The following is a 15,148-nucleotide window of genomic DNA, read 5'->3' on the forward strand; positions in this document are numbered from 1 at the left end:
TGTGGGAAGAGTGCTCTTTGCAATACAAAAAGAGTGCTTAGTTTATTTTGAATTTTGTGATAAAGAACATTATTTTGAATTTTCAAACGTGTTTGTGTCTGCAATTTGTACCTTTTCGAGAGGCTCCTACCAGAGAGCCCGGCAGAACACTAACATTCTAAAGGGAGGTTGCCATTTGATGTAGTTGTTAAGATCCGAGACTAGAAACAGGGAGACAGTGAGTTTTAGTCCCATTTTAAGTACAGAACACCGCCACTTTCACTCACTTCAAGGAAGGAGGCAATGATAAACCACTTCAAAAAAAATATCTTCCCAAAAAAACTTCAGGGACTAGTCCAAGCAATTGCCAGGAATCTACCATTGACCCAAGGACAACACCCCAAAATATTAATCAAATAGGCCATTGCTACAATCACTAGCCTACTAACACGACTATTGATACAAATAGCTGAAGTACAGATGAAATGCATTCTTCAAGGGAGTGATGGTTCCAGCCTCTCTCTGTGCATCAGCCAATCAAAGTGCAGGGCTTGTACAGATGAGGGTGAAGTGTCACAGATCAAACTGGACAATGCTGTTGAATTACTATTACCTGAAAACAGGAAAACAAAGGCCCTAGTTTATATTCATGTTCTTCTGAGACGAGTAGAATACGCTACCTGTTTCTCTTCTTCAGAAACAATCAAAGACTCATACTTTTGTAACAAGATAATCTGGTAGGATTAATATGCTCTTTTATTGACTCTGTCCCAGAAAAGTAGAGTAAAAGTGGTAATAGAAAAACATGTAATAGCATAGTCAGTGAAACAATTCCAAGTAGAGAAAAGCCCTAGTTCAAACGCCTAATTTGATCTGAAGCTATGGCTCCCAACAATTTGCTTTTGATCATGCTGGTCAGAACAGCTGCAAATTGTTCCTTGGCAACATTTGATGGATGTTCTCCTATATTTGTTCTCAAAAAATATTAGAAAAAAAATAGTTGAGCTTTTATCTGTTTGGTCTTGGCAGTATTATGTTCCAGCTCCTAGTGACAATGTCCGATAAAATTACACTGTATATTCAATTTTAATTCAACTGTATATTTACTTTATTGTGACGTTAATGAAATAGCCAGGGTGTTTTCATTCTGAACCAATATAAACATATAATAACAACATATATCCAGAAGCCCACACTGGATATTTCAATACAATTCATTCAATACCCACATTATCCTGTATTGATAGCAATATTTAATTATGTCTTTCAATGGAATAATAACTTTAAAGTCAGTATGAATACATCAGAAACAAAAAGCATTCAACTGAACAATTAAAAGCAAGCCATTTTCTCTAAGAGAAAATACAGCATTCATGTGCCAATCAGCATCATATTTTAATCTAAAGATACGTAAAAATACTGATCTTCAGGTTACAAAATTCCTGAGAGGATCTATCTGTTTGTTTAGGGGTTTCAAAACAAAGGAGTTGCTGAGATTGGCAAACAAATTGTTATTAACAACAAAAAGATCAACATAGCAGGAAGAAAAGAGGGGAGAAAACAGACTTTCAGCTGCTCCATAATTAGTACTATTTGAATGGAAAATAATGAAAAATAAGTTTAAAAAATGCAATGTAACAAAGAAAATCTTGGGTTTGAAAACAAAAGTCAAATCACTTGGGTTATTAATAGTAGTTTGAAAAAGTTCTTGAAATAGTAGCTTATTGGAAACAGCAGAATAGATCCCAAATCACACGAAACAGTAGTTTGAATTCAGTAGTTTGCATTGGTTAGATCACACAATGAGGATTGTCTCAACTTTAGCAAATCAAATTTCAAGACTAATCTAGAGAAACTGGGTCAGCTGCAGAGAATGCTAATTAGCAAGATCAAACCACCATATTTTTTTAAAAAAAATGAAGAATTGTGAAAGTTTAGCCTTGAAATGCAAATACTGAAGATGGGGTGGCACTCTTGTGATGACACTCTTTAAATATCTGAAAGAATATTTCACAGATCTTTTTTTATCATTTTAGAATACAGAATAGAGAAGAATGAATTTCAGCTACAGAAAGGTGGAGTCTGAGTGCATATTTAGAATATCTTCTCAAAAGCAAAACAGTCTGAATTGTCCAGAGAGGAAGTGAATTCCATCTTTTAAATTTGTTTATTCTATTTTACTCCTAAAACACTTGTGTTTATCTTTTAGGCCATGGGTTTCACTGGTCATGTTATGTTGCCGTCATGTAATGTTTCACAACATTTTACCCATTTGTGGAGGTGTTCTGCTGGGCTCTCTGATAGGAGCCTGCCGAAAATTCAAGGGTACAAATTTCAGACACACACACGTTTGAAAATTCAAAACGATATTCTTTATCACAAAAGTCAAAATAAACTAAGCACTGTTTTTGTATTACAAAGAGCGCTCTTCCCAAAACAACTGGGTAGTCTGTACAATGTCCCTTAAGCAGTCATTAAGTACATAGCCAGCAGCTGTGAAGAAACTTCACACCCCTTCTTCTTCCAACGAAGTGAGACACACAGGCACACACACGTTGCTCTGCTTTGGTTTCAAAGGTGTGAAAAAGCAACAAAGTCCTGACGAACTGTGAATAGATATTCTTCCACAATGGCCAAACCCACATGCTGCTATTTATAGCAGCATCCCTAATTACTTGAGCCCCACCCAAACACAAGTGGCCTCCCTTATTTCCTGTAATATGTTCTTACTTTGTCTCTTCTACGCATAATTCTGTGCTAGCGTGGGTCCAAAATGTCATCATCTGAAGCAATAGAAGATAAGGAAGATTGACTGCCTTGGCTATGTGCCAAGCTCTCCTCTGCTGAGTCACTCCCACCTTCTTCTTCATCCGAGGAAACTAAACTCTGAACTGATTCTGTCGGCAATAACACAGGCCTGTGACATGTTGAAGTTTCCCCTGCATCCACCTCCCCATTCCCTGGGGCAGGAGCTGGGCCAGAGCCAACCACAACAGGAGGTAGGGTGGGCATGGGCTGTGCATGACACATCTGCCCATGGGCCATCAGTTTGACACCCCTGTAATCTAGGCCAACACATGAAAAAAGGAATAATCACTATCTTGACTTTTTATTTAAACCATCCCTTCTGTGAATGCTCAGGCTGTTTTCATTGATTTTATCAAAACCCTGGGGATAGCCGCAAGGAGGGGAGGAAGAAGAATAGAGAAGCAATTTAAATTAATACCTATAACCACTATTTCTAGGAGAGATTGGAATTCTTCTTGCTTATGTTTTAGTTTTATTTTTATTTTTTAGTGAGAATCAATTTTATAGTGTCAACTAGCATTCCTATGTTCCTGCATGTCACATTAATTTCTGGGTAAGTGATCTGCTTTTCCTGTCTCATCCAAGATTAATCATTCACTGCCAAGTGAAACAATAATTGCCCAAAAAGGTGACAATGGAACCTTTAACCCATAGGAGAATAAACTTAAACATTTTTAATTAAGACCAGTCCTACATCGTTTTAGAGAATCCGAAAGAAAAGACATTAAACCACTACTGAAGATTCTGAATAGGTATTTGGAAGTGAGATAATGAGCTCTCAGAATCAGAGTAGGCCCTTTTATAAATAACTGTACTCCTTTTTTGAAGAATATTTTGCAGGCAGCTGTGTTTTTACTGAATTATAATACTTTTCCTTTAGACTAGAAGATTGATTGAAACTCTGCTCACATAAATCCAGTTCAAAAAGAAAAGAAAAACATTTTGTGTATGGTATGTGTATATACTGTCTACTATGATTGTTAACATCCATGTACCAGATGACTTGATTGGGATGTAGTTATAAAATTAATCGATTAAGTGCAATTTTTATAAATGTATGCATAGAAAATTGGCCTTTTATTTTACCAACATACTTAAACCTATGGAATAGGGAGGAAAATACTAATTATCTCCTATTTAAAATTCTTTCACTCACTTTACGTACTTATGGTATGTGCTCTACAATTCCAGATCAAGGGAAAGGAAACAAATATTTAATATTTAGTTAATGAGTTTACATTTTTGCTCATCTGACTTTCTTTTAAGATTGTCTGGCTATCCATGGCAAATTCAAGGATGAGCATGTTTAGAGAAATTATTATTTTTTAATTTATTTGTCAAACAATTATAGGGTGATAATTTGTACAAATTAAACGTTAGATAAGTAATGATAAAAAGTAACAAAAGAAGACAATAAGACAGGGACGGTAGGCACAATGGTGCACTTATGCACGCCCCTTACAGATCTCTTAGAAAGGGGGAGAGGTCAATTGTAGATAGTCTAAGGTTAACGGTTTTGGGGTTAGGAGTAGAAACCACAGAATCAGGTAGTGCATTCCAGGCGTATTTATATCTAAGTATCTATGCTACATTTGTCAGCCAAATGTTGAAGCCAAATTTCATGGATGACAGTATTGAAATCCAATTTGTTTTACTACCAGTTCTGTGGCAATGGCTTGGTGGGCATGGTGTGACTTGGTGAGTGTGGTTTGGTGGGTATGGCAGGGGAAGGATACTGCAAAATTCCTATTCCCTCCCCACTCCAGGGGCAAGGTTAATGCAAAATCTCCATTCCCACCCCACTCTGGGACCAGCCAGAGGTGGTATTTTCTGGTTCTCTAAACTACTCAAAATTTCTGCTATTGGGTCTCCAGAACTTGTTAGAACCTGCTGGATGGTGTGCATATAGATGAAAAGTTTTGTCATTGAGACAGTCCAAGTCCATCAACTTTCTTTTTTTAAAAAAATATTTACATATAAACATTTAAACAATGATGACTGACAATACATTGGCATCTAAACAATATACAATACACACACAAAAATTAAAAGACAAGCATATGGGATATCTCCCCTCTCCTCCTGCGGCTGGCTCAATTGACAGCTTCCTTTTTGTTCTTAGCAGTATTATAACCAGCGGTTTAATCAATAACATGCAGTTCGTGATTTATATTATATAATATTGCATTTAAATTCTTATTTTATACTTAATAATAGAATATACCTAATGCATATTCTATTAAATAAACAGAGAAAAGAGTTGTATTAATTCTTTTGGTTTATAACATTTCTTTGTCATGCAGCACTACTAGTAGTTGTTATTTTGTTATTGTTGTTATTATTATTATTATTATTATTATTATTATTATTATTATTATTAATTAGATTTGTATGCTGCCCCTTTCCGTGGACTCGGGGCGGCTCACAACACAATAAAACAATTCATAACAAATCTAATAATACAGTATACAATTTAAAATTTAAAATAGTTAAAAAAAACCATTTTTAAGCAGACATACTTTTGTTCAACCATGTGTAGAAGTCTTTCCAAATCTGATAGTATTTTGAGTTATCCTGTTCTTTAAGTTCCATTGTTAGCAACTCCATCAACTTTTTAATATAGTCTCAAGCTGCCTTCTTTGAAAGTGAATGTACTTTTTTTAAGTAGCCAATTCAGAGATTTACTATAGTTTCTTCACAGCCAATTGCCGAAGCAATAAATGTAAGTCTCTACTTTAGAAAGTTATTTGGGGTAGCATTTAGTTATTAAGTCTGTTTAAAAAAAACTGGAAGAACTTGAAAAAGCATCTAACAAACCAATGCATTTCTGCTGCTAGGAAAACATTACAGAACAAATTCAAACTTAATATTAATCGCTCCAAGCTTGACTGTAAAACTATGACTTTAGCAATCGAGTTGTCTGAACCGTGGAACTCATTGCTGGACTCAGTAGTGTCAACCCCTAACCCCCAACATTTCTCCCTTAGACTATCCACGATTGACCTCTCCAGGTTCCTAAGAGGTCAATAAGGGGTGTGCATAAGTGCACCAGTGTGCCTTCCGTCCCCTGTCCAATTGTCTCTTCTTATCTCATATCTCATATATCTTTTCTCCCTTTCATATATCTTCTGCTCTATTTTTATATCTTTTCTTTACATATAATACTTCATGTCTATTCTCTTCATTTTTTAAAAAAATTTTTTAATAAACTTTATAAAATTTTTGGTAAAAGGACAAAACAAACAAACATACATTCAACACAAATTTGGGGTTGCAATAGCCCTGCTTATTCAGAAGTTAAATTTCCATACAGAAAAGAATACCTTGTTAATATTTTAAATCAACTTAAAGCTTTAAATGAAAAGAAGAAATTCTATTTGCTCTTATATAATAAAACTTTCATTTATAATCTAGACACAACACATAGTATAATTCATACATTCTTATTTTTTCTTATTTAACCATATATACACTTTATTCCATACTATATAGAATTCTGATTCTTCTTGGTCTTTTAACCGTCTTGTCATCATATCCATTTCAGCACAGTATAGTATTTTTTTAATAACCTCTTCTTCTTTGAGGATATTTTCCCCTTTCCAATTCTGCGCATATACAATCCTGGCCGCTGTCAAAATATGTATAACTAAATGTAAAATTTCTTTCTTATATTTCTGGTTAGTGATACCCAATAAGTAAAATTCTGGGTTTTTTTTCTAACTTCAGCATTACTATTTCTTTTAAGATTCTTTCTATCATTTTCCAATAAAGCTTAACTTTGCTACATGTCCACCATTGATGATAATAGGTACCTATTTCTTTCTTACATTTCCAACATAATGGGGACACATTGGGGAACATTTTTGCTATTCTACTCGGTGGGAGATGCCGTCTATTCTCTTCAATATGTATTGTGTATTGGACAAAATAAATAAATAAAAAATAAAAATAAATAAATGACCACATAGTCACTAGGAGTTGAATTCAAATTAAGGGAAGACATACTGTGTTCATTCATTCAGTCAGTCACTCATTTGTTTGATTTAAATGGCTGCCCAATCACTCTCAGTGATTTTGGGTGGCCTACAAACAATAACAAACCCAATGTAAAAAGAATAAAATCAATAACCTTCCATTGCCCCTGGTGACCATCAAACAAGCCACTTGATGGGTCCATCATTTATATACATATCTCATCTCCTTAGAGACCCACCAGTCATTCTATCACTTATTTTTCATGCTTAAGCATTTATCTAACATCTTCATTTCAGAGTGGAAGATCAAACATTTTCATTTGCCCCTTGTGAAAATTTTTTGAGGGTGAACCATTGCTTTCACAACCTTTGCAATCCTATTATTGCAGGATCCAACACTTGCCATTTCTCTTTCACAGTTGCACATCGTAGAATAATAAATGCATTAATTACTAAATAATAAATGGATTAATTACTAAATAATAAATGCATTAATTACTAAATAATAAATGCATTAATTACTAAATAGCAATTCTGCAACAAGTAGCATTGTAGTGAGTAAGCTGAAAATGAGGTCAGAGAGAAGATCAGAAGTGTCAGATAGGATAATAGACTGTGGACAAATTCTGCCTGACAGATTCTGACAATGTTGACACAATGATTTGAACAGTTAATAAATCTCTCTCTATATCCTTCCATTAACAAATAAAAGTCAAACAGTGAGAGATGAAATGAAGGAGTTTCAGTGAAACTGCTGAGTCTGAGAACATATCTGGTCTGGTACTTATAGTATTAACAGTGTTTTTAGTGATGGAGGCTGTGGCAAACATCTAAAGAAGCATGGATAAATAAGCTCCATTCTTTACAATGGTATCTTAGATGAGAGTGACCAGCAGCAAAGTGGATGGACTCAATTGCAGAGGCTTGAAAGACCAGGTTATGGATAGATTGCTATGTGGAAAATCCATCTTTATCGTCGCTAGGAGACCAAAATGACTTGATGGCACATAATCAAGGTATCAATCTTCTCTTGCAGTCAACACCAAAGTTAAACATTAAAACATTAAAATAAAATAGAACAAAACAGAACAAGATATAATATTATATTACAGTCAGTGGTGAAATCATCAAGCGGCAGCCCAAGTCTGCTTAATTTTACAGGCTACATTGTAGAATTTAGCTACATGCAAAGAAATGGATCCAATAACAACAGCTGTATATAAAAGAGATCAGAATTTATTGAATATTTTACCAAGTTTGTGTTATAAAATACATCTGTGAATCCTTATAGAGGGAAGAATATAACAGAATATAAGCTGTGGTTTCAATGCTCCCTTGTCTACTAATCTATAGGGGAATAAATTGCAATAGTAATGGGAGCATTAAGCTGTTGAAAGGACTACACTACCATTCTCATTCATGTTTTCTCCTCTTCTCTCCTCTCCTCCTCTCCCTCTTCCCCTCCTTTCCCCTAGTCTTATTTTCTCTACCGTTTATATTTGAGTGTTGTTTATTTAATGGCTGATTCTAGACAAATATGCATTTTAGGGACACTCACATCTATATCATAGGAAAGAGCAAGTTTCATGGAACAATTTGGAAAAATAAAACTCCTAGCTGTAAGAAAAATATTTTTTTATTTATAGATAATAAATATTTAGAGTTAGAAATAATATTGGTTCTGAGCCACCCAGAGTTTGGTATAAGATGGATAGTGATATAAATGTTGGAAATAGCTGTTTTATTTTCTCAAAACCTATCAATTAGATCTATAGATGAATGAATGAATGAATGAATGAATGAATGAATGAATGAATGAATTATTTATTATTTATTTATTTATTTATTTATTTATTTATTTATTTATTTATTTATTTATTTATTTGATTTGATTTGATTTGATTTGATTTGATTTGATTTGATTTGTATGCCGCCCCTCTTCATAGACTCGGAGCATAACTAGTGTGTTTAAAACATAGAAATGCACTCCAGCTAAGCTATTAATTATTTTTATTTCACCTTACATAAATTAGGTAGCAACAAAATGCTGAAAATTAATCTCTTCCTAGCTTTACGGTTAACAAAAAAATATATTTTCTGGTTTGGACCTTAATATAAACTCTTAGGGTACAATAGTACATGTTTCAGTGTTTATTTTTTATCTCAAAAAAAGAGCAAGAATTAAATTTGATATGTCAGGTCTCTCCAAATACAGTCAATATCATATGTTTTCAGGGATGCTTGACTTTGTTGATTTTTCACGCCTTTAAAATGAAAGCAGAGCAACGTGTGTGTGTGTGTGTGTGTCTCACTTCCTTGGAAGAAGAAGGGGTGTGAAGTTTCTTCACAGCTGCTAGCTAAGTACTTAATGACTGCTTAAGGGAAATTGTACAGACTACCCGGTTGTTTTGGGAAGAGTGCTCTTTGCAATTCAAAAAGAGTGCTTTGTTTATTTTGAATTTTGTGATAAAGGACATTGTTTTGAATTTTCAAATGTGTGTGTGTCTGAAATTCGTATCCTTGACTTTTTGGGAGGCTCCTATCAGAGAGCCCGGCAGAACAATTATTATTATTATTATTATTATTATTATTATTATTATTATTATTATTATCATTATTAAATTTATATGCCACCCCTCTCCGAAGAGTCCGAAGTAATAGCCCTATATGGAATCTAGAAGCTTATCATAAGGGTTGGTTTTTTTCAGGTCTAACAAAAAAGAGCTATGAAAAAGTTCGTGCAAGAAGTGGGGAATGATAAATATCAAAATATTGTTTCTGTATAGTAGAAAACCTGGAAATGCAGAATATAAATCATATGGCATGGTTAAAAACAGTATTTGAAGTTTAGACTAGTTTCAGTATGTATCCCATTTCAATTCTCTATAGGATTTGTATGGAAGCTAAAAATGCTCCTGTGTGATAATTAGAATTATGCTGATTAGCTCACAGTAAGTGATATCATTTGCTTCTAATATGCAGAAGATATAATATTTATGTTGGCTAGAGAAAGAAAGGAAAAGGAAGGAAGGGGGGAAAGAAGGAAGGAAGGAAGGAGGGAAAGAAGGAAGGAAAGAAGGAAGGAAGAAAAAGGAAGGATAAGAGAGAGAGAAAAAAAGAAGGAAGGAAGAAAGAAAGAAAGAAAGAAAGAAAGAAAGAAAGAAAGAACAAGCAAGCAAGCCTGGTTCTCAATGTCACAATCAATTTAGTTTTTGTTTGTAAGAAATATCCATATATGGGATATTAGGAATGTGCAAAACAACTTTATCTTTGTCCTAACCAAAATATACAGGTTTGCTCTGGACTTAGGTGGAAATCTAGGAATATACCTGAAAAACATATGTTCTGAACAAGGGTGACCAAGACAATTAGAAGAATCATAGTTGAAGATGAGAGAAATCTCAGTTGCTAGGTGATAGGGAAAGGTGAGTTGGACATGATGCTGAACTTGTAGTCAAGGAATTCAATTTGAATTCACAGCTAACCATCCCACCCTTCCCTCTGATATTATATACACTTTTCCCCAGCATTCCTTTACTTTGAAGCATTACATATACCACTGTGCCATTTATAAGCCACATCTGGGCCAGTAGGATATGACACATTTGTTGTAAGAATAGTTATGATCCATGATATGGAAGGTTAATGGGAGATAGGAAAAGGTGGTGGAAAGGCAGTTGGATGGAATGACCTAGAAAATTTAAAGGGATGGGGAGAAAGAGAGGTCATCAGCTAAATCTCAGAAATTTCCCAAGAAGTCCAGGATTTTGATTAGCCAAACTTCTGATCCATAAAGTTTGTCTGAGGTTTGAAATAGAAACAATTTCTGTTACATGCAGCCATTTTTGTTTGTTTGTTTGTTTTTTGTTTGTTTACTCACTCACTCACTCACTCACTTTTTTACTTACTTACTTACTTACTTACTTACTTACTTACTTACTTACTTACTTACTTACTTACTTACTTACTTACTTACTTACTTACTTACTTACTTATAGTGATGGGCGAACCGAACCCGCACAATTCGGGTCCATACCAAATTTTGCGGTGTTCGGTATGCTGAACATGAACCCGAAATTTTTTTAAACTTTGGGCAATGTTTGGGGTTGCGTTCGGCGTTCGGAGCTTTGACGTCACCGGCAGGTTGCTAAGGACGCCAAGGTGATCACTTCCTGGATTCCAAGGTTCTGCCCCCGGAATCTCTTCGTGGGAGGGGTTGGGTTCGCCCATCACTTCCTACTTACTTACTTACTTACTTACTTACTTACTTACTTACTTACTTACTTACTTACTTACTTACATATATACATTTGTATGCCACCCAACTTTCTAGAGACGCAGGGTGGCTCTCAACAAAAACGAACATGAATCAGTATAAAAACTTTTCAATTTAATATAATTGCAGTCATCCATACTTATAAGTATTATGAGTTTGGAGAGCATATTCCTTGTGGAATATATAGATATGAACGTTGTCATAATTATTATAAATTAAGATTAAAATCCTGGCACTAGAACTTCTGGCATGTATTGGAAAACTATAGAACTTGATAGTCACCTTAGCTACAAATCTCCTTAGCTCCAGTTACTGTCGAACTTTGTTGGACTATTGGTTAGAATATTCAATATTACTCAGGATTTTGGTTATTTTTAGTTGTTTGTGATCAGATCACAATGGCAAAGCTGCCTTCTTGTTTTATTCTGTAGTCAGTCAGGATTTCTATGAATCCTGAATAAAGTATGAATAAGCCATCTGTGCGTGTTTAACTTATGATTCTGAGTGTCACCCATGTAACTAAATCAGGATAAAAAACTTTTTTTTTCACGATCTACATTGCTACAGGATGCCATCTTGAAAATATTTTAATAAAAAATTCTGTTAGAGGTTTGCACATATAATGCCATTAGAAAATGTTGCTATTTGGATTAGATAGGAGATGACTTTGATATTTCTAATGATATACTATACATGCATCTTTCCCCATTAAGTAGGAAGAATTCCAGTAGCATTTTATTTTTAGGTAACTTGGCACCAATCTTTGATTTCTTCCTTGTTTTGAAACTTCAAAGGGCCTGAAATATACACTTGAGGAAAAGTCCTTTTTAGCAAATCTCTTGGTCTGTTCCAGGCAAGTTTTATTTAAGAATTTTCCAGACAGGGGTGTAGTTGAAATATTAAAGAGAACAGAACTCCTGCTGATGTATTGAAATCCACAGTGAGTGGTGATGTTCTGGTTTCTTCCTGCTGCAGGTTTGCCCTCCCCTCACCAAAGAGGGAACTTTTGTTGTCAAGCTGTGTGTATTGCTGTGTAACTGACAGCCTTGCTGTGGGATTTGTTGCACAGTGTAATCTATGGGATGATAGAAGATGTCCTCCACTTTGCTCCTCTTTCTAAATCTTGACATGGAGACTGAAGGGAAAAAAAGTATAGTGGCAGAAGCAGTTTTATCAGAATGCAAAGTGACTGGTTGCACTCATTTATACACAGGAGAGAATTTCTTCATTTGTTATCTTCCTCTGAATTGATGTGGGAGCCAGAATGAGACTCTGAGCACTGATTGGCTGAGATGTCTCTATGCTTATCATTGGTTAGGAAGAAATTTGGATTACCTGTTCATTCTCTGCATGCACTCTAGATGTGTAAAGTAAACAGTCCACCCCGAAAGTATCCAGTTAAATTTCAATAGCCATAACAACATGAAAAGGTTAGATTCACATTAAAGAAGACTTTTGCATTGCATTCAAAGTCATCTACCGTTCTGTCGGGCTCTCTGGTAGACTCCTCCCAAAAATTCATAGGTGCAAATTTCAGACACACACACGTTTGAAAATTCAAAACAATGCTCTTTATAATCAAAATTCACTTAAACTATGCCCTCTTTGGTAGAGCAAAGAGCTCTGGTCTCCAAACAAACTGGTAATTTGTACATGTCTCTTATCAGTTCTGTGATACTTAGCTTGCAGCTGTGAGGCAATTCACAGTCCTTCTTGTTTCACAAAGTGAAACACACTTTGCTCTGGTTTAGTTTCAAAGCGGGGAAAAATCAGCACACAAAAGGTCAAAGTCAGTAAAGCAGTCACGAAACACAACGATCAGACAATCCTCCCCAATGGCCAAACCTACAGGCTGCTCTTTATAGCAGCCTCACTAATCACCACAGCCCCCCCCCAACCACAGGTGGCCTCATTTTCTTTGATAATAATCTCTCAGTTGTTGTTGCCTATGCATCGCTCTCCACATGCGTGGCTGTATCATTGCCTCTTGTTCTGAATCCAAGGAGGAGCTAGATAATTGATCTCCTTCTGAGATGTCTGCCACACTCTCCTCCTCCCTGTCACTCATGTCTTCTTGGTCAGAGGAGCCTTCATCAGCAGATTCCACCAGGGGGCAAAACAGGCCTGCAGCATGTGGATGTCTCCCCCACATCCACAGCCCTTGGGGCAGGAGCTGGGCCAGAACTAACCACAACAGCTTCTGGTTAAGGTGCCAGACTAGAAAGTGGGAGACCATAAATTCTAGCACTGCCTTAAGCTATGAAAGCCACCTGCTTTGGACCAGTCACTCACTCTCTCTGAGCTGAACTCACCTCACAGGCTTGTTGTTGTGAGGAAATAGGGGAAGGAATGTGTTGGATATGTTCACCACCATGAGTTATTTGCAGTGAAGGGCTGGAAAAAAAATTGCTATCACACTGTGAGCATGGTTATTGTATGGGTGTGGCTTGATGGTCATGTGACCGAGTAGGAATGGCTTGTCAGTCATATGACCAGGTGCGTGTGGTTTGACAATCATGTGACCGGGATGGCTTAAAGGTCATGTGACTGTGTGGGAGTGACATACAGACCAAGATAAGTTTTCAAATAGGTGCTTGAACTCTTTTTCAGTTGATTAAGTCATATTATCTGCATAGTCACAAAAAGGACAAATGATAGACAGCATTAATTGTTGAGGAGCACAGTAACATTTTAAGGTTTTGTACTGAACCCATAAGATTCAGCATGATAACAGATTAGGAAAGTAGCTTAATTGCTATAAAAGTTCAATTCTAGATAATGATTAAAAGGATTAAAGCATTTATGGGTAAAAACATGCAATTTAATTATTTCCTATTTTAAAAGTAATTAAGGATCATAAGGTACTAGAGAAGGAAGGACAATAAAAAAGTATTAAGTATTCAATAAATAGTGCATAAATTTACTACCCCCAATGTGCCCACCCCAATGGGGGCAGCAGCCCATCACTGGTTATTTGTAAAAATAATAAAGGTTGGATATCAATCAATCAATCAATCAATCGGTTTATTATTCACAGTTGACAGAGTAGTTATAGAATTTGCCTCAATAAGAATGAATACCTCACAACAACAAATCACATTTCAATCTGATTCAAGAATACAGCCTGGGAGAAACTCCGCTTAGCAGTAGTGACTGCGAAAGAGATCTTGGAGTCTTGGTGGATAATCAACTAAACATGAGCCAGCAATGTGCAGCAGCGGCCAAAAAAGCCAACACCATCCTAAGCTGCATCAACAGAGGGATACACTCCAAGACCAGGGAAGTATTAGTACCACTCTACCATGCCCTGGTCAAACCACATCTGGAGTACTGCATCCAGTTCTGGTCACCACACCTCAAAAGAGACATTGAAACTCTGGAGAGGGTGCAGAAAAGAGCAACCAAAATGATTAGGGGACTTGAAACCAAGACTTACGAAGAGAGACTGCGGGAACTGGGCATGGATAGCCTAGAGAAAAGGAGGGCCAGAGCAGACATGATAGCTGTATACAGGTATGTGAGGGGTTGCCACAGAGAGGAGGGGGTCACTCTATTCTCCAGAGCACCAGAGGGCCGTACGAGGAACAACGGCTGGAAGCTGACCAAGGAGAGATTTAACCTAGAAGTAAGGAAGAACTTCCTGATGGTCAGAGTGATCAACCATTGGAACAACCTGCCTGCGGAGGTTGTGAACTCCCCAACTCTGGACACTTTCAAGAGGAGATTGGACTGCCACTTGGCTGGGGTGCTTTAGGATTCCTGCTCAGGCAGGGGGTTGGACTTGATGACCTGCATGGTCCCTTTCAACTCTAACAATAAATAAATAAAAGTCTTGGTGCATATGCAACCCATTGGCAGCATTTACAACTGGCCGTTAGACATGACAATTGAGGACCACACATTATTGGTGAGGAGAACTGAAGTAGCTGTTTCAATTTGTACCCAGAAGTGAAGTGGAGTCTTGTTTCCAAAATCAGCTTTGAAGAAGAGCTTCACTTGTCAAAGCAAAGAGCTCTTCAAAGATCTGCACAGCTAAATAACAGCAGCTTATTAAAGCTTCTATTCTTTAAACAGGGCAATCAGAAAGTAGGGATAATGGCTATCCAAAAGT

This window comes from Erythrolamprus reginae, chromosome 4 (assembly GCF_031021105.1).
Source record: "Erythrolamprus reginae isolate rEryReg1 chromosome 4, rEryReg1.hap1, whole genome shotgun sequence".
Taxonomy (NCBI): domain Eukaryota; kingdom Metazoa; phylum Chordata; class Lepidosauria; order Squamata; family Dipsadidae; genus Erythrolamprus; species Erythrolamprus reginae.